The following is a 23,487-nucleotide window of genomic DNA, read 5'->3' on the forward strand; positions in this document are numbered from 1 at the left end:
GCCTACGTTGACTTCAGTAACACGAAACTTTATAAACAACACCAGAAGTGCCATTTGGACAACATATTTCAATTTCAGATCTCTGGGTTGTCGGGGGAAGGAGTTTGGCCTACGTTGACTTCTGTGGTACGAAACTTTATACGCAACCTCAAATGTGCTATCCAGACAACATATTTCGATTTCAGACCTCTGGAATGTCGGGGGAAGGAGTTTGGCCTACGTTGACTTCTGTGGTACGAAACTTTACAGGCAACCTCAAATGTGCTATCCGGACAACATATTACGATTTCAGACCTCTGGGTTGTCGGGGGAAGGAGTTTGGCCTACGTTCACTTCAGTAATACGAAACTTTACAAACAACACCTGAAGTGCCATTTGGAAAACATATTTCAATTTCAGACCTCTGGGTTGTCGGGAGAAGGAGTTTGGCCTACGTTGACTTCAGTAACACGAAACTTTAAAAACAACACCAGAAGTTTCATTTGGACAACATATTTCAATTTCAGACCTCTGGGTTGTCGGGGGAAGGAGTTTGGCCTACGTTGACTTCAGTAACACAAAACTTTACAAACAACACCAGAAGTGCCATTTGGACAACATATTTCAATTTCAGACCTCTGGGTTGTTGGGGGAAGGAGTTTGGCCTACGTTGACTTCAGTACCACGAAACTTTAAAAACAACACCAGAAGTGCCATTTGGACAACATATTTCGATTTCAGACCGCTAGGTTGTCAGGGGTTAGAGTTTGGCCTACGTTGACTTTAGTAACACGAAACTTTACAAACAACACCAGAAGTGCCATTTGGACAACATATTTCAATTTCAGACCTCTGGGTTGTCGGGGGAAGGAGTTTGGCCTACGTTGACTTCAGTAACACGAAACTTTACAAACAACACCAGAAGTGCCATTTGGACAACATATTTCAATTTCAGATCTCTGGGTTGTCGGGGGAAGGAGTTTGGCCTACGTTGACTTCTGTGGTACAAAACTTTATACGCAACCTCAAATGTGCTATCCAGACAACATATTTCGATTTCAGACCTCTGGAATGTCGGGGGAAGGAGTTTGGCCTACGTTGACTTCTGTGGTACGAAACTTTACAGGCAACCTCAAATGTGCTATCCGGACAAGATATTACGATTTCAGACCTCTGGGTTGTCGGGGGAAGGAGTTTGGCCTACGTTCACTTCAGTAATACGAAACTTTACAAACAACACCTGAAGTGCCATTTGGAAAACATATTTCAATTTCAGACCTCTGGGTTGTCGGGGGAAGGAGTTTGGCCTACGTTGACTTCAGTAACACGAAACTTTAAAAACAACACCAGAAGTTTCATTTGGACAACATATTTCAATTTCAGACCTCTGGGTTGTCGGGGGAAGGAGTTTGGCCTACGTTGACTTTAGTAACACAAAACTTTACAAACAACACCAGAAGTGCCATTTGGACAACATATTTCAATTTCAGACCTCTGGGTTGTCGGGGGAAGGAGTTTGGCCTACGTTGACTTCTGTGGTACGAAACTTTACAAGCAACCTCAAATGTGCTATCCGGACAACATATTACGATTTCAGACCTCTGGGTTGTCGGGGGAAGGAGTTTGGCCTACGTTGACTTCAGTAACACAAAACTTTACAAACAACACCAGAAGTGCCATTTGGACAACATATTTCAATTTCAGACCTCTGGGTTGTCGGGGGAAGGAGTTTGGCCTACGTTGACTTCTGTGGTACGAAACTTTACAGGCAACCTCAAATGTGCTATCCGGACAACATATTACGATTTCAGACCTCTGGATTGTCGTGGGAAGGATTTTGTCCTACGTTGACTTCTGTGGTACGAAAGTTTACAGGCAACCTCAATTGTGCTATCCGGAAAACATATTTCTATTTCAGACCTCTGGGTTGTCGGGGGAAGGAGTTTGGCCTACGTTGACTTCAGTAACACGAAACTTTACAAACAACACCAGAAGATTCATTTGGACAACACATTACAATTTCAGACCTCTGGAATGTCGGGGGAAGGAGTTTGGCCTACGTTGACTTCTGTGGTACGAAACTTTACAGGCAACCTCAATTGTGCTATCCGGACAACATATTTCTATTTCAGACCTCTGGGTTGTCGGGGGAAGGAGTTTGGCCTACGTTGACTTCAGTAACACGAAACTTTAAAAACAACACCAGAAGTGCCATTTGGACAACATATTTCGATTTCAGATCTCTGGGATGTCAGGGGTTAGAGTTTGGCCTACGTTGACTTTAGTAACACGAAACTTTACAAACAACACCAGAAGTGCCATTTGGACAACATATTTCAATTTCAGACCTCTGGGTTGTCGGGGGAAGGAGTTTGGCCTATGTTGACTTCTGTGGTACGAAACTTTACAAACAACACCAGAAGTTTCATTTGGACAACATATTTCAATTTCAGACCTCTGGGTTGTCGGGGGAAGGAGTTTGGCCTACGTTGACTTCTGTGGTACGAAACTTTATACGCAACCTCATATGTGCTATCCGGACAACGTATTACGATTTCAGACCTCTGGGTTGTCGGGGGAAGGAGTTTGGCCTACGTTGACTTCGGTAACACGAAACTTTACACACAACACCAGACTTGCCATTTGGACAACATATTTCAATTTCAGACTTCTAGGTTGTCAGGGGTTAGAGTTTGGCCTACGTTGACTTTAGTAACACGAAACTTTACAAACAACACCAGAAGTGCCATGTGGACAACATATTTCGATTTCAGACCTCTAGGTTGTCAGGGGAAGGAGTTTGGCCTACGTTGACTTCAGTAACACGAAACGTTACAAACAACACCAGAAGTGCCATTTGGACAACACATTACATTTTCAGACCTCTGGAATGTCGGGGGAAGGAGTTTGGCCTACATTGACTTCTGTGGTACGAAACTTTACAGGCAACCTCAAATGTGCTATCCGGACAACATATTTCAATTTCAGACCTCTGGGTTGTCGGGGGAAGGAGTTTGGCCTACGTTGACTTCAGTAACACGAAACTTTACAAACAACACCAGACGTGCCATTTGGACAACATATTTCAATTTCAGACCTCTGGGTTGTCGGGGGAAGGAGTTTGGCCTACGTTGACTTCTGTAGTACGAAACTTTATACGCAACCTCAAATGTGCTATCCGGACAACATATTTCGATTTCAGACCTCTGGGTTGTCGGGGGAAGGAGTTTGGCCTACGTTGACTTTAGTAACACGAAACTTTAAAAACAACACCAGAAGTGTCATTCAGACACAATATTTAAATTTCAGACCTCTAGGTTGTCGGGGGAAGGAGTTTGGCCTACGTTGACTTCTGTGGTACGAAACTTTACAGGCAACCTCAAATGTGCTATCCGGACAACATATTTCAATTTCAGACCTCTGGGTTGTCGGGGGAAGGAGTTTGGCCTACGTTGACTTCAGTGACACGAAACTTTACAGGCAACCTCAAATGTGCTATCCGGACAACATATTTCGATTTCAGACCTCTGAGATGTCGGGGGAAGGAGTTTGGCCTACGTTGACTTCAGTTAGGCGGCAGAGTAGTATTAGAAGCTGCTGACAATCCAGAGCCGGGACCAGGCCGCAGACAGAGAGGCTTAACCGACCGTCTGCGAGCTGCAAAGAGACGTTACCTAGATACCAATGTATTCAGACTGTGTCTGTCCCCCGAGTCAAACAAAAACCTCAAAAAACTAAAACAGTAAATCTAAATAACTTAACTTATATTAAACAATCATATCCAGACTGTAGTACTAACATTTCAAGCCTAAAGATTGGTTTACTTAATATTAGATCTCTAAATTCAAAAGCAGTTCTGGTGAATGAAATGATAACTGATCAGAAATTCGATGTTCTGTGTCTGACAGAAACCTGGATTAGGCCAAATGAATATGTAGCATTAAATGAAGCCACCCCTGCAGGCTATAATTATATACACAATCCGAGATTGTCCGGTAGAGGAGGTGGGGTCTGCATATTTTTCCAAAGTACCTTAGTTAGCAATCAGAAACACTATGAAAATTTTACTTCTTTTGAGCTTCTTTACACCAGTATAATTAATCCAGTTACAAAAAAGAATGCATTTTCTTTAATTAACATCTACAGACCACCAGGGCCCTATTTAGAATTTTTAAAAGAATTTAGTGATTTTGTCACAGACTTAGCAGTAAGTAATGATAAAGTGATTATAGTTGGAGACTTCAACATTCATTTCGAAAAATTGGATGATCCATTAAAAAAGGCATTCACATCGATTTTAGACTCAGTTGGTATTATTCAAAATATAACAGGACCTACTCATTACTGTAATCATACTCTGGACTTAGTTTTGACCCTGGGTGTGAGCATAGATAACCCGAATATTCGTTCTCAAACCTCCGCAATTTCAGATCATTACCTTATTTCATTTAAATTACATCTTAGTCATAATATACGTACACCCCCTAGCTACTCTGTAAAACGTTCAATTACGCCTTTTACAGCCCAACAATTTACAGATAAGCTTCCAGACTTATCAACTCTAATGTACTCTCCTATAGACCCAGTAGAACTAGACAAACTAACCGAAGGTTTAGAAAATACCTTTCGCTCTACCTTAGATGTTGTAGCTCCCCTTAAACACAAAATAGAGAGACAGAAAAAGCTCGCACCGTGGTACAATGATCAAACTCGTACCTTAAAGCAGTTAGTACGAAATTTAGAGCGTAAATATCGATCAACTAAACTGGAAGTGTTTCACTCTGCGTGGAAAGACAGTCTTGTTAAATATAGAAAAGAACTTAATAAAGCCCGCTCAGCATATCTGGCCTCACAGATCGAGATAAATAAAAATAATCCTAGAGTTCTCTTTAGTGTTATTTCCAAATTAACTAAAAACCAGGCAGGTACTGAACCTCAGATTCCAGCCACTTACACCAGCAACGATTTTATGGACTTCTTCAATAGTAAAATTGAAAACATTCGGGATAAAATTAAACAGATAAATATTACATCCTCTCTGTCATCTGGTCTGGCTGATCTAGAACAAAACTCTGTTACTGAAGTTAGGTTGGAAGTCTTTAACCCACTTCCACAGCTAGAACTAGAGAAAATTATCTCCTCTTCAAACAGCACAACCTGCACACTTGATGCTGTTCCCACAAAATTACTAAAACAGGTACTGCCAGATATAATTAAACCTCTGTTAATGATAGTAAACTCATCGCTCGCCCTGGGCCATGTACCCAAAGCCTTTAAAACAGCTGTAATTAAACCTCTGATCAAGAAACCAAATCTTGATCCTAGTGTACTGTCTAACTATAGACCTATTTCAAACTTACCGTTTATTTCTAAGATTTTAGAAAAAGCTGTAGCCCAACAACTTTGCTCTTACCTGCAAAGAAACCAGATCTATGAAAAATTTCAATCTGGATTTAGGCCTTATCATAGCACTGAGACAGCTTTAGTTAGAATAACAAACGATCTACTTATAGCCGCCGACCAAGGCTGTGTTTCCTTACTCGTACTTCTCGATCTGAGCGCAGCCTTTGATACAATAGATCATACTATCCTTTTAGAAAGACTAGAGAACATGGTCGGTGTAACCGGAACTGCCTTAGCATGGTTTAAATCGTACTTAACCGATCGCTATCAGTTTGTGAGGATAAATGATATGTCTTCCAGTTATACCAAGGTAAGATATGGAATTCCACAAGGCTCTATATTAGGACCGTTATTATTTACATTATATATGCTCCCACTGGGCAAAGTTATTAGAAAACACAATGTGAATTTTCATTGTTATGCGGATGACACGCAGCTCTTCATATCAGCCAAACCTGATGACAGAGTGAGATTAAAGAAAATCGAGGATTGTGTAGAAGATGTAAAATCATGGATGTCGCACAACTTCCTCCTATTAAATAGTGATAAAACAGAAGTTCTCCTATTAGGCCCCAAAGCTGCTAGAAATAAATTATCAGACTTAATGCTAAATCTGGCTGACTTCTCAGCCACCCCTGGTTCAGCAGCTAAAAACCTTGGAGTTATCATAGATTCAGATCTAGCATTCGATAAACACATATCTAATGTTACTAGAACAGCTTTTCTACACCTCCGTAACATCGCCAAGCTAAGAAATGCCCTATCACTGCATGACGCAGAAAAATTAGTACATGCCTTTATTACCTCAAGGCTAGATTATTGTAATGCGCTACTGTCTGGATGTTCCGGCAGTAACTTAAATAAACTTCAGCTAGTTCAAAATGCTGCAGCCAGGGTCCTTACTAAAACTAGAAAATTTGACCATATTAGTCCAGTACTATCAGCACTGCACTGGCTTCCAGTCAAATTCCGCATAGACTATAAAATTCTCCTGTTAACGTATAAAGCCCTACACGGACTCGCTCCTGAGTATTTACAAGACCTCATCTCCTGTTATGAACCACCGCGATTACTCAGATCTCAGGGTGCTGGTTTATTAGTAGTTCCTAAAATTCAGAGGAGCTCTGCAGGAGGAAGAGCTTTCTCTTATAAAGCGCCTCAACTCTGGAATAATCTCCCCGAATATGTTCGGGACTCAGACACAGTCTCAATCTTTAAGTCTAGACTGAAAACTTACTTGTTTAGTTTAGCTTTTGGTAATTAATGTTTTTCCCTTTAGATAAGGCTGCAGATTCAGGGGTTCATGGACAGAGGAAATTGTGGTAAACTGAGATGCTGGTGCTGTTGTTCTCCCACTGCACACGGTCACTCAGGTTTGTGGACGGTGGAGTGGGTGGATGCTGGTGTTTCAGGGTGCCTCCATGTCTATGTTACCTTCTGGCTCTCTGCCTTTAGTTAGGCTGTTTTATTCAGTTCTGCCGGAGTCATTTGCCACACTCTGATAATGTTTTAATATTCTCAGTTTTGCATAAATCCAGTCAAAACTAATTCCATCTCTCTGCCTTCCTCCGAGTTACTGACTGCCCACCTGTCTGACCCGATACCGATGTTGGACCCTCAGGCTCTCGCGTCTCCTGTCCGGCCAGACTGATGGAAGTTTCTGAAGTCAGCTCTTCTCCACCACCACCACAGATCAGCTGCTCATCGACCATCTTACTCTCCACTACAGATTACATCCAAGCCATTAGTGGCGCTATTACACTCCTGAGTACATAAAACCTATATAGATGTATAAAAGACTTTTTAAATTTCTATTTAAAAGCCGTTTGACCAGTGGTAGGATGGTCCCCCCTTTAATGTGAGTCTTGGTCCTCCCAAGGTTTCTTCCTCCTCCTGCAGCTCTGAGGGAGTTTTTCCTTGCCTCCGCGCTCACTGGGGGTTCTGTATTCTGTATTTTCTATGTTTAATGTTTTGCCTGATTCTTTGTCCTGTAATCATGTTTCTGTAAAGCTGCTTTGTGCCAACACCTGTTGTAAAAAGCGCTATACAAATAAATTTGATTTGATTTGATTTGAGTTAAACGAAACTTTACAAACAACACCAGAAGTTTCATTTGGACAACATATTTCAATTTCAGACCTCTGGGTTGTCGGGGGAAGGAGTTTGGCCTACGTTGACTTCTGTGGTACGAAACTTCATACGCAACCTCATATGTGCTATCCGGACAACATATTACGATTTCAGACCTCTGGGTTGTCGGGGGAAGGAGTTTGGCCTACGTTGACTTCTGTGGCACGAAACTTTTCAGGCAACCTCAAATGTGCTCTCCGGACAACATATTTCGATTTCAGACCTCTGGGAGGTCGGGGGAAGGAGTTTGGCCTACGTTGACTTCTGTGGCACGAAACTTTACAGGCAACCTCAATTGTGATATCTGGAAAACATATTACAATTTCAGACCTCTGAGTTGTCAGGGGAAGGAGTTTGGCCTACGTTGACTTCTGTGACACGAAACTTTACAGGCAACCTCAAATGTGCTCTCCGGACAACATATTTCGATTTCAGACCTCTGGGATGTCGGGGGAAGGAGTTTGGCCTACGTTGACTTCTGTGGCACGAAACTTTACAGGCAACCTCAATTGTGATATCTGGAAAACATATTACAATTTCAGACCTCTGAGTTGTCAGGGGAAGGATTTTGGCCTACGTTGACTTCAGTAACACGAAACTTTACAAACAACACCAGACGTGCCATTTGGACAACATATTTCAATTTCAGACCTCTGGGTTGTCGGGGGAAGGAGTTTGGCCTACGTTGACTTCAGTAACACGAAACTTTACAAACAACACCAGAAGTGCCATTTGGACAACATATTTCGATTTCAGACCTCTAGGTTGTCAGGGGAAGGAGTTTATCCTACGTTGACTTCTGTGGTACGAAACTTTACACGCAGCCTCAAATGTGCTATCCGGAGCACATATTTCAATTTCAGACCTCTAGGTTGTCTGGGGAAGGAGTTTCGCCTACGTTGACTTCTGTGGTACGAACCTTTACACGCGTCTTCAAATGTGCAATCAGGACAACATATTTCGATTTCAGACCTCTGGGATGTCGGGGGAAGGAGTTCGGCCTACGTTGACTTTTGTGGTACGAAACTTTACACGCAGCCTCAAATGTGCTATCCGGAGCACATATTTCAATTTCAGACCGCTAGGTTGTCAGGGGAAGGAGTTTGGCCTACGTTGACTTTTGTGAAACGAAACTTTACAGGCAACCTCAAATGTGCTATCCGGACAACATATTTCAATTTCAGACCTCTGGGTTGTCGGGGGAAGGAGTTTGGCCTACGTTGACTTCAGTAACACGAAACTTTACAAACAACACCAGACGTGCCATTTGGACAACATATTTCAATTTCAGACCTCTGGGTTGTCGGGGGAAGGAGTTTGGCCTACGTTGACTTCTGTGATACGAAACTTTACAGGCAACCTCAAATGTGCTATCCGGACAACATATTTCAATTTCAGACCTCTGGGTTGTCGGGGGAAGGAGTTTGGCCTACGTTGACTTCAGTAACACGAACCTTTACAAACAACACCAGAAGTTTCATTTGGACAACACATTACAATTTCAGACCTCTGGAATGTCGGGGGAAGGAGTTTGGCCTACGTTGACTTCTGTGGTACGAAACTTTACAGGCAACCTCAATTGTGCTATCCGGACAACATATTTCAATTTCAGACCTCTGGGTTGTCGGGGGAAGGAGTTTGGCCTACGTTGACTTCAGTAACACGAAACTTTACGAACAACACCAGAAGTGTCATTCAGACACAATATTTAAATTTCAGACCTCTAGGTTGTCAGGGGAAGGAGTTTGGCCTACGTTGAGTTCTGTGGTACGAAACTTTACAGGCAACCTCAAATGTGCTATCCGGACAACATATTTCAATTTCAGACCTCTGGGTTGTCGGGGGAAGGAGTTTGGCCTACGTTGACTTCAGTAACACGAAACTTTACAAACAACACCAGACGTGCCATTTGGACAACATATTTCAATTTCAGACCTCTGGGTTGTCGGGGGAAGGAGTTTGGCCTACGTTGACTTCTGTGGTACGAAACTTTACAGGCAACCTCAATTGTGATATCTGGAAAACATATTACAATTTCAGACCTCTGAGTTGTCAGGGGAAGGATTTTGGCCTACGTTGACTTCAGTAACACGAAACTTTACAAACAACACCAGACGTGCCATTTGGACAACATATTTCAATTTCAGACCTCTGGGTTGTCGGGGGAAGGAGTTTGGCCTACGTTGACTTCAGTAACACGAAACTTTACAAACAACACCAGAAGTGTCATTCAGACACAATATTTAAATTTCAGACCTCTCGGTTGTCGGGGGAAGGAGTTTGGCCTACGTTGACTTCTGTGGTACGAAACTTTACAGGCAACCTCAAATGTGCTATCCGGACAACATATTTCAATTTCAGACCTCTGGGTTGTCGGGGGAAGGAGTTTGGCCTACGTTGACTTCAGTAACACGAAACTTTACAAACAACACCAGACATGCCATTTGGACAACATATTTCAATTTCAGACCTCTGGGTTGTCGGGGGAAGGAGTTTGGCCTATGTTGACTTCAGTAACACGAAACTTTACAAACAACACCAGACGTGCCATTTGGACAACATATTTCGATTTCAGACCTCTAGGTTGTCAGGGGAAGGAGTTTATCCTACGTTGACTTCTGTGGTACGAAACTTTACATGCAGCCTCAAATGTGCTATCCGGAGCACATATTTCAATTTCAGACCTCTAGGTTGTCAGGGGAAGGAGTTTCGCCTACGTTGACTTCTGTGGTACTAAACTTTACAGGCGTCTTCAAATGTGCAATCAGGACAACATATTTCGATTTCAGACCTCTGGGATGTCGGGGGAAGGAGTTCGGCCTACGTTGACTTCTGTGGTACGAAACTTTACACGCAACCTCAAATGTGCTATCCAGACAACATATTTCGATTTCAGACCTCTGGGATGTCGGGGGAAGGAGTTCGGCCTACGTTGACTTCTGTGGTACGAAACTTTACACGCAGCCTCAAATGTGCTATCCGGAGCACATATTTCAATTTCAAACCGCTAGGTTGTCAGGGGAAGAAGTTCGGCCTACGTTGACTTCTGTGGTACGAAACTTTACAAGCAACTTCAAATGTGCTATCCGGACAACATATTTCGATTTCAGACCTCTGGGATGTCGGGGGAAGGAGTTTGGCCTACGTTGACTTCTGTGTTACGAAACTTTACACGCAGCCTCATATGTGCTATCCGGAGCACATATTTCAATTTCAGACCTCTAGGTTGTCAGGGGAAGAAGTTCGGCCTACGTTGACTTCTGTGGTACGAAACTTTACAAGCAACTTCAAATGTGCTATCCGGACAACATATTTCGATTTCAGACCTCTGGGATGTCGGGGGAAGGAGTTTGGCCTACGTTGACTTCTGTGATACGAAACTTTACAGGCAACCTCAAATGTGCTATCCGGACAACATATTTCAATTTCAGACCTCTGGGTTGTCGGGGGAAGGAGTTTGGCCTACGTTGACTTCAGTCATACGAAACTTTACAAACAACACCAGACATGCCATTTGGACAACATATTTCAATTTCAGACCTCTGGGTTGTCGGGGGAAGGAGTTTGGCCTACGTTGACTTCTGTAGTACAAAACTTTATACGCAACCTCAAATCTGCTATCCGGACAACATATTTCGATTTCAGACCTCTGGGTTGTCGGGGGAAGGAGTTTGGCCTACGTTGACTTCAGTAACACGAAACTTTACAAACAACACCAGACGTGCCATTTGGACAACATATTTCAATTTCAGACCTCTGGGTTTTCGGGGGAAGGAGTTTGGCCTACGTTGACTTCAGTAACACGAAACTTTACAAACAACACCAGAAGTTTCATTTGGACAACACATTACAATTTCAGACCTCTGGAATGTCGGGGGAAGGAGTTTGGCCTACGTTGACTTCAGTAACACGAAACTTTACAAACCACACCAGAAGTGCCATTCGGACAACATATTTCAATTTCAGACCTCTAGGTTGTCGGGGGAAGGAGTTTGGCCTACGTTGACTTCAGTAACACGAAACTTTACAAACAAAACCAGAAGTGCCATTCGGACAACATATTTAAATTTCAGACCTCTAGATTGTCGGGGGAAGGAGTTTGGCCTACGTTGACTTCAGTAACACGAAACTTTACAAACCACACCAGAAGTGCCATTCGGACAACATATTTACATTTCAGACCACTAGGTTGTCGGGGGAAGGAGTTTGGCCTACATTGACTTCAGTAACACGAAACTTTACAGGCAACCTCAAATGTGCTATCCGGACAACATATTTAAATTTCAGACCTCTAGATTGTCGGGGGAAGGAGTTTGGCCTACGTTGACTTCAGTAACACGAAACTTTACAAACAACACCAGAAGTGCTGTTTGGACAACATATTACGATTTCAGACCTCTAGGTTGTCGGGGTAAGGAGTTTGGCCTACGTTGACTTCAGTAACACGAAACTTTACAGGCAACCTCAAATGTGCTATCCGGACAACATATTTCGATTTCAGACCTCTGGGATGTTGGGGGAAGGAGTTTGGCCTACATCGACTTTTGTGTCACGAAACTTTACAAACAACACCAGAAGTGCCATTCGGACAACATATTTAAATTTCAGACCTCTAGGTTGTCGGGGGAAGGAGTTTGGCCTACGTTGACTTCTGTGGCACGAAACTTTACAGGCAACCTCAAATGTGCTATCCGGACAACATATTTCGATTTCAGACCTCTGGAATGTTGAGGGAAGGAGTTTGGCCTACATTAACTTTTGTGTCACGAAACTTTACAAACAACACCAGAAGTGCTATTCGGACAACATATTACGATTTCAGACCTCTGGGTTGTCGGGAGAAGGAGTTTGGCCTACGTTGACTTCAGTAACACGAAACTTTACAAACCACACCAGAAGTGCCATTCGGACAACATATTTAAATTTCAGACCTCTAGGTTGTCGGGGGAAGGAGTTTGGCCTACGTTGACTTCTGTGGCACGAAACTTTACAGGCAACCTCAAATGTGCTATCCGGACAACATATTTCGATTTCAGACCTTTGGGTTGTCGGGGGAAGGAGTTTGGCCTACGTTGACTTCTGTAACACGAAACTTTACAAACAACACCAGAAGTGCCATTCAGCAACATATTTAAATTTCATACCTCTAGGTTGTCGGGGGAAAAAGTTTGGCCTACGTTGACTTCAGTAAAACGAAACTTTACAAACAACACCAGAAGTGCAATTCGGACAACATATTTCGATTTCAGACCTTTGGGTTGTCGGGGGAAGGAGTTTGGCCTACGTTGACTTCTGTGGCACGAAACTTTACAAACAACACCAGAAGTGCCATTCGGACAACATATTTAAATTTCAGAACTCTAGGTTGTCGGGGGAAGGAGTTTGGCCTACGTTGACTTCTGTGGCACGAAACTTTACAAACAACACCAGAAGTGTCATTCGGACAACATATTTAAATTTCAGACCTCTAGGTTGTCGGGGGAAGGAGTTTGGCCTACGTTGACTTCAGTAACACGAAACTTTACAAACAACGCCAGAAGTGCCATTCGGACAACATATTTCGATTTCAGACCTTTGGGATGTCGGGGGAAGGAGTTTGGCCTACGTTGACTTCTGTAACACGAAACTTTACAAACAACACCAGAAGTGCCATTCAGACAACATATTTAAATTTCAGACCTCTAGGTTGTCGGGGGAAGGAGTTTGGCCTACGTTGACTTCTGTGGCACGAAACTTTACAAACAACACCAGAAGTGTCATTCAGACAACATATTTAAATTTCAGACCTCTAGGTTGTCGGGGGAAGGAGTTTGGCCTACGTTGACTTCTGTGGCACGAAACTTTACAGGCAACCTCAAATGTGCTATCCGGACAACATATTTCGATTTCAGACCTCTGGAATGTTGAGGGAAGGAGTTTGGCCTACATTAACTTTTGTGTCACGAAACTTTACATACAACACCAGAAGTGCTATTCGGACAACATATTACGATTTCAGACCTCTGGGTTGTCGGGAGAAGGAGTTTGGCCTACGTTGACTTCAGTAACACGAAACTTTACAAACCACACCAGAAGTGCCATTCGGACAACATATTTAAATTTCGGACCTCTAGGTTGTCGGGGGAAGGAGTTTGGCCTACGTTAACTTCTGTGGCACGAAACTTTACAGGCAACCTCAAATGTGCTATCCGGACAACATATTTCGATTTCAGACCTTTGGGTTGTCGGGGGAAGGAGTTTGGCCTACGTTGACTTCTGTAACACGAAACTTTACAAACAACACCAGAAGTGCCATTCAGCAACATATTTAAATTTCATACCTCTAGGTTGTCGGGGGAAGGAGTTTGGCCTACGTTGACTTCAGTAACACGAAACTTTACAAACAACACCAGAAGTGTCATTCAGACAACATATTTAAATTTCAGACCTCTAGGTTGTCGGGGGAAGGAGTTTGGCCTACGTTGACTTCAGTAACACGAAACTTTACAAACAACACCAGAAGTGTCATTCAGACAACATATTTTAATTTCAGACCTCTAGGTTGTCGGGGGAAGGAGTTTGGCCTACGTTGACTTCAGTAAAACGAAACTTTACAAACAACACCAGAAGTGCAATTCGGACAACATATTTCGATTTCAGACCTCTGGGTTGTCGGGGGAAGGAGTTTGGCCTACGTTGACTTCAGTAACACGAAACTTTACAAACAACACCAGACGTGCCATTTGGACAACATATTTCAATTTCAGACCTCTGGGTTTTCGGGGGAAGGAGTTTGGCCTACGTTGACTTCAGTAACACGAAACTTTACAAACAACACCAGAAGTTTCATTTGGACAACACATTACAATTTCAGACCTCTGGAATGTCGGGGGAAGGAGTTTGGCCTACGTTGACTTCAGTAACACGAAACTTTACAAACCACACCAGAAGTGCCATTCGGACAACATATTTCAATTTCAGACCTCTAGGTTGTCGGGGGAAGGAGTTTGGCCTACGTTGACTTCAGTAACACGAAACTTTACAAACAAAACCAGAAGTGCCATTCGGACAACATATTTAAATTTCAGACCTCTAGATTGTCGGGGGAAGGAGTTTGGCCTACGTTGACTTCAGTAACACGAAACTTTACAAACCACACCAGAAGTGCCATTCGGACAACATATTTACATTTCAGACCACTAGGTTGTCGGGGGAAGGAGTTTGGCCTACATTGACTTCAGTAACACGAAACTTTACAGGCAACCTCAAATGTGCTATCCGGACAACATATTTAAATTTCAGACCTCTAGATTGTCGGGGGAAGGAGTTTGGCCTACGTTGACTTCAGTAACACGAAACTTTACAAACAACACCAGAAGTGCTGTTTGGACAACATATTACGATTTCAGACCTCTAGGTTGTCGGGGTAAGGAGTTTGGCCTACGTTGACTTCAGTAACACGAAACTTTACAGGCAACCTCAAATGTGCTATCCGGACAACATATTTCGATTTCAGACCTCTGGGATGTTGGGGGAAGGAGTTTGGCCTACATCGACTTTTGTGTCACGAAACTTTACAAACAACACCAGAAGTGCCATTCGGACAACATATTTAAATTTCAGACCTCTAGGTTGTCGGGGGAAGGAGTTTGGCCTACGTTGACTTCTGTGGCACGAAACTTTACAGGCAACCTCAAATGTGCTATCCGGACAACATATTTCGATTTCAGACCTCTGGAATGTTGAGGGAAGGAGTTTGGCCTACATTAACTTTTGTGTCACGAAACTTTACAAACAACACCAGAAGTGCTATTCGGACAACATATTACGATTTCAGACCTCTGGGTTGTCGGGAGAAGGAGTTTGGCCTACGTTGACTTCAGTAACACGAAACTTTACAAACCACACCAGAAGTGCCATTCGGACAACATATTTAAATTTCAGACCTCTAGGTTGTCGGGGGAAGGAGTTTGGCCTACGTTGACTTCTGTGGCACGAAACTTTACAGGCAACCTCAAATGTGCTATCCGGACAACATATTTCGATTTCAGACCTTTGGGTTGTCGGGGGAAGGAGTTTGGCCTACGTTGACTTCTGTAACACGAAACTTTACAAACAACACCAGAAGTGCCATTCAGCAACATATTTAAATTTCATACCTCTAGGTTGTCGGGGGAAAAAGTTTGGCCTACGTTGACTTCAGTAAAACGAAACTTTACAAACAACACCAGAAGTGCAATTCGGACAACATATTTCGATTTCAGACCTTTGGGTTGTCGGGGGAAGGAGTTTGGCCTACGTTGACTTCTGTGGCACGAAACTTTACAAACAACACCAGAAGTGCCATTCGGACAACATATTTAAATTTCAGAACTCTAGGTTGTCGGGGGAAGGAGTTTGGCCTACGTTGACTTCTGTGGCACGAAACTTTACAAACAACACCAGAAGTGTCATTCGGACAACATATTTAAATTTCAGACCTCTAGGTTGTCGGGGGAAGGAGTTTGGCCTACGTTGACTTCAGTAACACGAAACTTTACAAACAACGCCAGAAGTGCCATTCGGACAACATATTTCGATTTCAGACCTTTGGGATGTCGGGGGAAGGAGTTTGGCCTACGTTGACTTCTGTAACACGAAACTTTACAAACAACACCAGAAGTGCCATTCAGACAACATATTTAAATTTCAGACCTCTAGGTTGTCGGGGGAAGGAGTTTGGCCTACGTTGACTTCTGTGGCACGAAACTTTACAAACAACACCAGAAGTGTCATTCAGACAACATATTTAAATTTCAGACCTCTAGGTTGTCGGGGGAAGGAGTTTGGCCTACGTTGACTTCTGTGGCACGAAACTTTACAGGCAACCTCAAATGTGCTATCCGGACAACATATTTCGATTTCAGACCTCTGGAATGTTGAGGGAAGGAGTTTGGCCTACATTAACTTTTGTGTCACGAAACTTTACATACAACACCAGAAGTGCTATTCGGACAACATATTACGATTTCAGACCTCTGGGTTGTCGGGAGAAGGAGTTTGGCCTACGTTGACTTCAGTAACACGAAACTTTACAAACCACACCAGAAGTGCCATTCGGACAACATATTTAAATTTCGGACCTCTAGGTTGTCGGGGGAAGGAGTTTGGCCTACGTTAACTTCTGTGGCACGAAACTTTACAGGCAACCTCAAATGTGCTATCCGGACAACATATTTCGATTTCAGACCTTTGGGTTGTCGGGGGAAGGAGTTTGGCCTACGTTGACTTCTGTAACACGAAACTTTACAAACAACACCAGAAGTGCCATTCAGCAACATATTTAAATTTCATACCTCTAGGTTGTCGGGGGAAGGAGTTTGGCCTACGTTGACTTCAGTAACACGAAACTTTACAAACAACACCAGAAGTGTCATTCAGACAACATATTTAAATTTCAGACCTCTAGGTTGTCGGGGGAAGGAGTTTGGCCTACGTTGACTTCAGTAACACGAAACTTTACAAACAACACCAGAAGTGTCATTCAGACAACATATTTTAATTTCAGACCTCTAGGTTGTCGGGGGAAGGAGTTTGGCCTACGTTGACTTCAGTAAAACGAAACTTTACAAACAACACCAGAAGTGCAATTCGGACAACATATTTCGATTTCAGACCTTTGGGTTGTCGGGGGAAGGAGTTTGGCCTACGTTGACTTCTGTGGCACGAAACTTTACAAACAACACCAGAAGTGCCATTCAGCAACATATTTAAATTTCATACCTCTAGGTTGTCGGGGGAAGGAGTTTGGCCTACGTTGACTTCAGTAACACGAAACTTTACAAACAACACCAGAAGTGTCATTCAGACAACATATTTAAATTTCAGACCTCTAGGTTGTCGGGGGAAGGAGTTTGGCCTACGTTGACTTCAGTAACACGAAACTTTACAAACAACACCAGAAGTGCAATTCGGACAACATATTTCGATTTCAGATCTTTGGGTTGTCGGGGGAAGGAGTTTGGCCTACGTTGACTTCAGTAACACGAAACTTTACAAACAACACCAGAAGTGTCATTCAGACAACATATTTTAATTTCAGACCTCTAGGTTGTCGGGGGAAGGAGTTTGGCCTACGTTGACTTCAGTAAAACGAAACTTTACAAACAACACCAGAAGTGCAATTCGGACAACATATTTCGATTTCAGACCTTTGGGTTGTCGGGGGAAGGAGTTTGGCCTACGTTGACTTCTGTGGCACGAAACTTTACAAACAACACCAGAAGTGCCATTCGGACAACATATTTAAATTTCAGAACTCTAGGTTGTCGGGGGAAGGAGTTTGGCCTACGTTGACTTCTGTGGCACGAAACTTTACAAACAACACCAAAAGTGTCATTCAGACAACATATTTAAATTTCAGACCTCTAGGTTGTCGGGGGAAGGAGTTTGGCCTACGTTGACTTCAGTAACACGAAACTTTACAAACAACACCAGAAGTGCCATTCGGACAACACATTTTGATTTCAGACCTTTGGGATGTCGGGGGAAGGAGTTTGGCCTACGTTGACTTCTGTAACACGAAACTTTAAAAACAACACCAGAAGTGCCATTCAGACAACATATTTAAATTTCAGACCTCTAGGTTGTCGGGGGAAGGAGTTTGGCCTACGTTGACTTCTGTGGCACGAAACTTTACAAACAACACCAGAAGTGTCATTCAGACAACATATTTAAATTTCAGACCTCTAGGTTGTCGGGGGAAGGAGTTTGGCCTACGTTGACTTCAGTAACACGAAACTTTACAAACAACACCAGAAGTGCTGTTTGGACAACATATTACGATTTCAGACCTCTAGGTTGTCGGGGGAAGGAGTTTGGCCTATGTTGACTTCTATGGAACGAAACTTTACAGGCAACCTCAAATGTGCTATCCGGACAACATATTTCGATTTCAGACCTTTGGGTTGTCGGGGGAAGGAGTTTGGCCTACGTTGACTTCAGTAACACGAAACTTTACAAACAACACCAGAAGTGCTGTTTGGACAACATATTACGATTTCAGACCTCTGGGATGTTGGGGGAAGGAGTTTGGCCTACGTTGACTTCTGTAACACGAAACTTTACAAACAACACCAGAAGTGCCATTCAGACAACATATTTAAATTTCAGACCTCTAGGTTGTCGGGGGAAGGAGTTTGGCCTACGTTGACTTCTGTGGCACGAAACTTTACAAACAACACCAGAAGTGTCATTCAGACAACATATTTAAATTTCAGACCTCTAGGTTGTCTGGCGAAGGAGTTTGGCCTACGTTGACTTCAGTAACACGAAACTTTACAAACAACACCAGAAGTGCCATTCGGACAACATATTTCGATTTCAGACCTTTGGGTTGTCGGGGGAAGGAGTTTGGCCTACGTTGACTTCTGTAACACGAAACTTTACAAACAACACCAGAAGTGCCATTCGGACAACATATTTAAATTTCAGACCTCTAGGTTGTCGGGGGGAAGGAGTTTGGCCTACGTTGACTTCTGTAACACGAAACTTTACAAACAACACCAGAAGAATCATTCGGACAACATATTACGATTTCAGACCTCTAGGTTGTCGGGGGAAGGAGTTTGGCCTATGTTGACTTCTATGGCCTGAAACTTTACAGGCAACCTCAAATGTGCTATCCGGACAACATATTTCGATTTCAGACCTTTGGGTTGTCGGGGTAAGGAGTTTGGCCTACGTTGACTTCAGTAACACGAAATTTTACAAACCACACCAGAAGTGCCATTCGGACAACATATTTACATTTCAGACCACTAGGTTGTCGGGGGAAGGAGTTTGGCCTACGTTGACTTCAGTAACACGAAACTTTACAAACAACACCAGAAGTGCTGTTTGGACAACATATTACGATTTCAGACCTCTAGGTTGTCGGGGGAAGGAGTTTGGCCTATGTTGACTTCTATGGCACGAAACTTTACAGGCAACCTCAAATGTGCTATCCGGACAACATATTTCGATTTCAGACCTCTGGGATGTTGGGGGAAGGAGTTTGGCCTACATTGACTTTTGTGTCACGAAACTTTACAAACAAAACCAGAAGTGCCATTCGGACAACATATTTAAATTTCAGACCTCTAGATTGTCGGGGGAAGGAGTTTGGCCTACGTTGACCTCTGTGGCACGAAACTTCACAGGCAACCTCAAATGTGCTATCCGGACAACATATTTCGATTTCAGACTTCTGGAATGTTGGGGGAAGGAGTTTGGCCTACATTAACTTTTGTGTCACAAAACTTTACAAACAACACCAGAAGTGCTATTCGGACAACATATTACGATTTCCGACCTCTGGGTTGTCGGGAGAAGGAGTTTGGCCTACGTTGACTTCAGTAACACGAAACTTTACAAACCACACCAGAAGTGCCATTCAGCAACATATTTAAATTTCAGACCTCTAGGTTATCGGGGGAAGGAGTTTGGCCTACGTTGACTTCTGTGGCACGAAACTTTACAGGCAACCTCAAATGTGCTATCCGGACAACATATTTCGATTTCAGACCTTTGGGTTGTCGGGGGAAGGAGTTTGGCCTACGTTGACTTCTGTAACACGAAACTTTACAAACAACACCAGAAGTGCCATTCAGCAACATATTTAAATTTCAGACCTCTAGGTTGTCGGGGGAAGGAGTTTGGCCTACGTTGACTTCAGTAACACGAAACTTTACAAACAACACCAGAAGTGTCATTCAGACAAAATATTTTAATTTCAGACCTCTAGGTTGTCGGGGGAAGGAGTTTGGCCTACGTTGACTTCAGTAACACGAAACTTTACAAACAACACCAGAAGTGCTGTTTGGACAACATATTACGATTTCAGACCTCTAGGTTGTCGGGGGAAGGAGTTTGGCCTATGTTGACTTCTATGGCACGAAACTTTACAGGCAACCTCAAATGTGCTATCCGGACAACATATTTCGATTTCAGACCTCTGGGATGTTGGGGGAAGGAGTTTGGCCTACATTAACTTTTGTGTCACGAAACTTTACAAACAACACCAGAAGTGCTATTCGGACAACATATTTAAATTTCAGACCTCTAGATTGTCGGGGGAAGGAGTTTGGCCTACGTTGACTTCTGTGGCACGAAACTTTACAGGCAACCTCATATGTGATATCCGGACAACATATTTCGATTTCAGACCTCTGGAATGTTGAGGGAAGGAGTTTGGCCTACATTAACTTTTGTGTCACGAAACTTTACAAACAACACCAGAAGTGCTATTCGGACAACATATTACGATTTCAGACCTCTGGGTTGTCGGGGGAAGGAGTTTGGCCTACGTTGACTTCAGTAACACGAAACTTTACAAACCACACCAGAAGTGCCATTCGGACAACATATTTCGATTTCAGACCTTTGGGTTGTCAGGGGAACGAGTTTGGCCTACGTTGACTTCTGTAACACGAAACTTTACAAACAACACCAGAAGTGCCATTCAGACAACATATTTAAATTTCAGACCTCTAGGTTGTCGGGGGAAGGAGTTTGGCCTACGTTGACTTCTGTGGCACGAAACTTTACAAACAACACCAGAAGTGTCATTCAGACAACATATTTAAATTTCAGACCTCTAGGTTGTCGGGGGAAGGAGTTTGGCCTACGTTGACTTCAGTAACACGAAACTTTACAAACAACACCAGAAGTGCCATTCGGACAACATATTTCGATTTCAGACCTTTGGGTTGTCGGGGGAAGGAGTTTGGCCTACGTTGACTTCTGTAACACGAAACTTTACAAACAACACCAGAAGTGCCATTCGGACAACATATTTAAATTTCAGACCTCTAGGTTGTCGGGGGGAAGGAGTTTGGCCTACGTTGACTTCTGTAACACGAAACTTTACAAACAACACCAGAAGAATCATTCGGACAACATATTACGATTTCAGACCTCTAGGTTGTCGGGGGAAGGAGTTTGGCCTATGTTGACTTCTATGGCCTGAAACTTTACAGGCAACCTCAAATGTGCTATCCGGACAACATATTTCGATTTCAGACCTTTGGGTTGTCGGGGGAAGGAGTTTGGCCTACGTTGACTTCAGTAGCACGAAACTTTACAAACAACACCAGAAGTGCAATTTGGACAACATATTTCAATTTCAGACCTCTAGGTTGTCGGGGGAAGGAGTTTGGCCTACGTTGACTTCAGTAATACGAAACTTTACAAACCACACCAGAAGTGCCATTCGGACAACATATTTAAATTTCAGACCTCTAGGTTGTCGGGGGAAGGAGTTTGGCCTACGTTGACTTCAGTAACACGAAACTTTACAAACAACACCAGAAGTGCCATTCGGACAACATATTTAAATATTCAGACCTCTTGGTTGTCGGGGGAAGGAGTTTTGCCTACGTTGACTTCTGTGGCACGAAACTTTACAGGCAACCTCAGATGTGCTATCCGGACAACATATTTCGATTTCAGACCTCTAGGTTGTCGGGGGAAGGAGTTTGGCCTACGTTGACTTCAGTAACACGAAACTTTACAAACAACACCAGAAGTGCCATTCAGACAACATATTTAAATTTCAGACCTCTAGGTTATCGGGGGAAGGAGTTTGGCCTACGTTGACTTCAGTAACACGAAACTTTACAAACAACACCAGAAGTGCCATTCGGACAACATATTTCGATTTCAGACCTTTGGGTTGTCTGGGGAAGGAGTTTGGCCTACGTTGACTTCTGTAACACGAAACTTTACAAACAACACCAGAAGTGCCATTCAGACAACATATTTAAATTTCAGACCTCTAGGTTGTCAGGGGGAAGGAGTTTGGCCTACGTTGACTTCTGTAACACGAAACTTTACAAACAACACCAGAAGAATCATTCGGACAACATATTACGATTTCAGACCTCTAGGTTGTCGGGGGAAGGAGTTTGGCCTATGTTGACTTCTATGGCACGAAACTTTACAGGCAACCTCAAATGTGCTATCCGGACAACATATTTCGATTTCAGACCTTTGGGTTGTCGGGGGAAGGAGTTTGGCCTACGTTGACTTCAGTAACACGAAACTTTACAAACAACACCAGAAGTGCTGTTTGGACAACATATTACGATTTCAGACCTCTGGGATGTTGGGGGAAGGAGTTTGGCCTACGTTGACTTCTGTAACACGAAACTTTACAAACAACACCAGAAGTGTCATTCAGACAACATATTTTAATTTCAGACCTCTAGGTTGTCGGGGGAAGGAGTTTGGCCTACGTTGACTTCAGTAACACGAAACTTTACAAACAACACCAGAAGTGCTGTTTGGACAACATATTACGATTTCAGACCTCTAGGTTGTCGGGGGAAGGAGTTTGGCCTATGTTGACTTCTATGGCACGAAACTTTACAAACAACACCAGAAGTGCCATTCGGACAACATATTTAAATTTCAGACCTCTAGATTGTCTGGGGAAGTAGTTTGGCCTACGTTGACTTCTGTGGCACGAAACTTTACAGGCAACCTCAAATGTGATGTCCGGACAACATATTTCGATTTCAGACCTCTGGAATGTTGAGGGAAGGAGTTTGGCCTACATTTATTTTTGTGTCACGAAACTTTACAAAAACAACACCAGAAGTGCTATTCGGACAACATATTTCGATTTCAGACCTTTGGGTTGTCAGGGGAACGAGTTTGGCCTACGTTGACTTCTGTAACACGAAACTTTACAAACCACACCAGAAGTGCCATTCGGACAACATATTTCGATTTCAGACCTTTGGGTTGTCAGGGGAACGAGTTTGGCCTACGTTGACTTCTGTAACACGAAACTTTACAAACAACACCAGAAGTGCCATTCAGACAACATATTTAAATTTCAGACCTCTAGGTTGTCGGGGGAAGGAGTTTGGCCTACGTTGACTTCAGTAACACGAAACTTTACAAACAACACCAGAAGTGCCACTCAGACAACATATTTAAATATCAGACCTCTAGGTTGTCGGGGGAAGGAGT

The sequence above is a fragment of the Astyanax mexicanus genome, chromosome 10, assembly GCF_023375975.1.
Source record: "Astyanax mexicanus isolate ESR-SI-001 chromosome 10, AstMex3_surface, whole genome shotgun sequence".
Lineage (NCBI taxonomy): Eukaryota > Metazoa > Chordata > Actinopteri > Characiformes > Acestrorhamphidae > Astyanax > Astyanax mexicanus.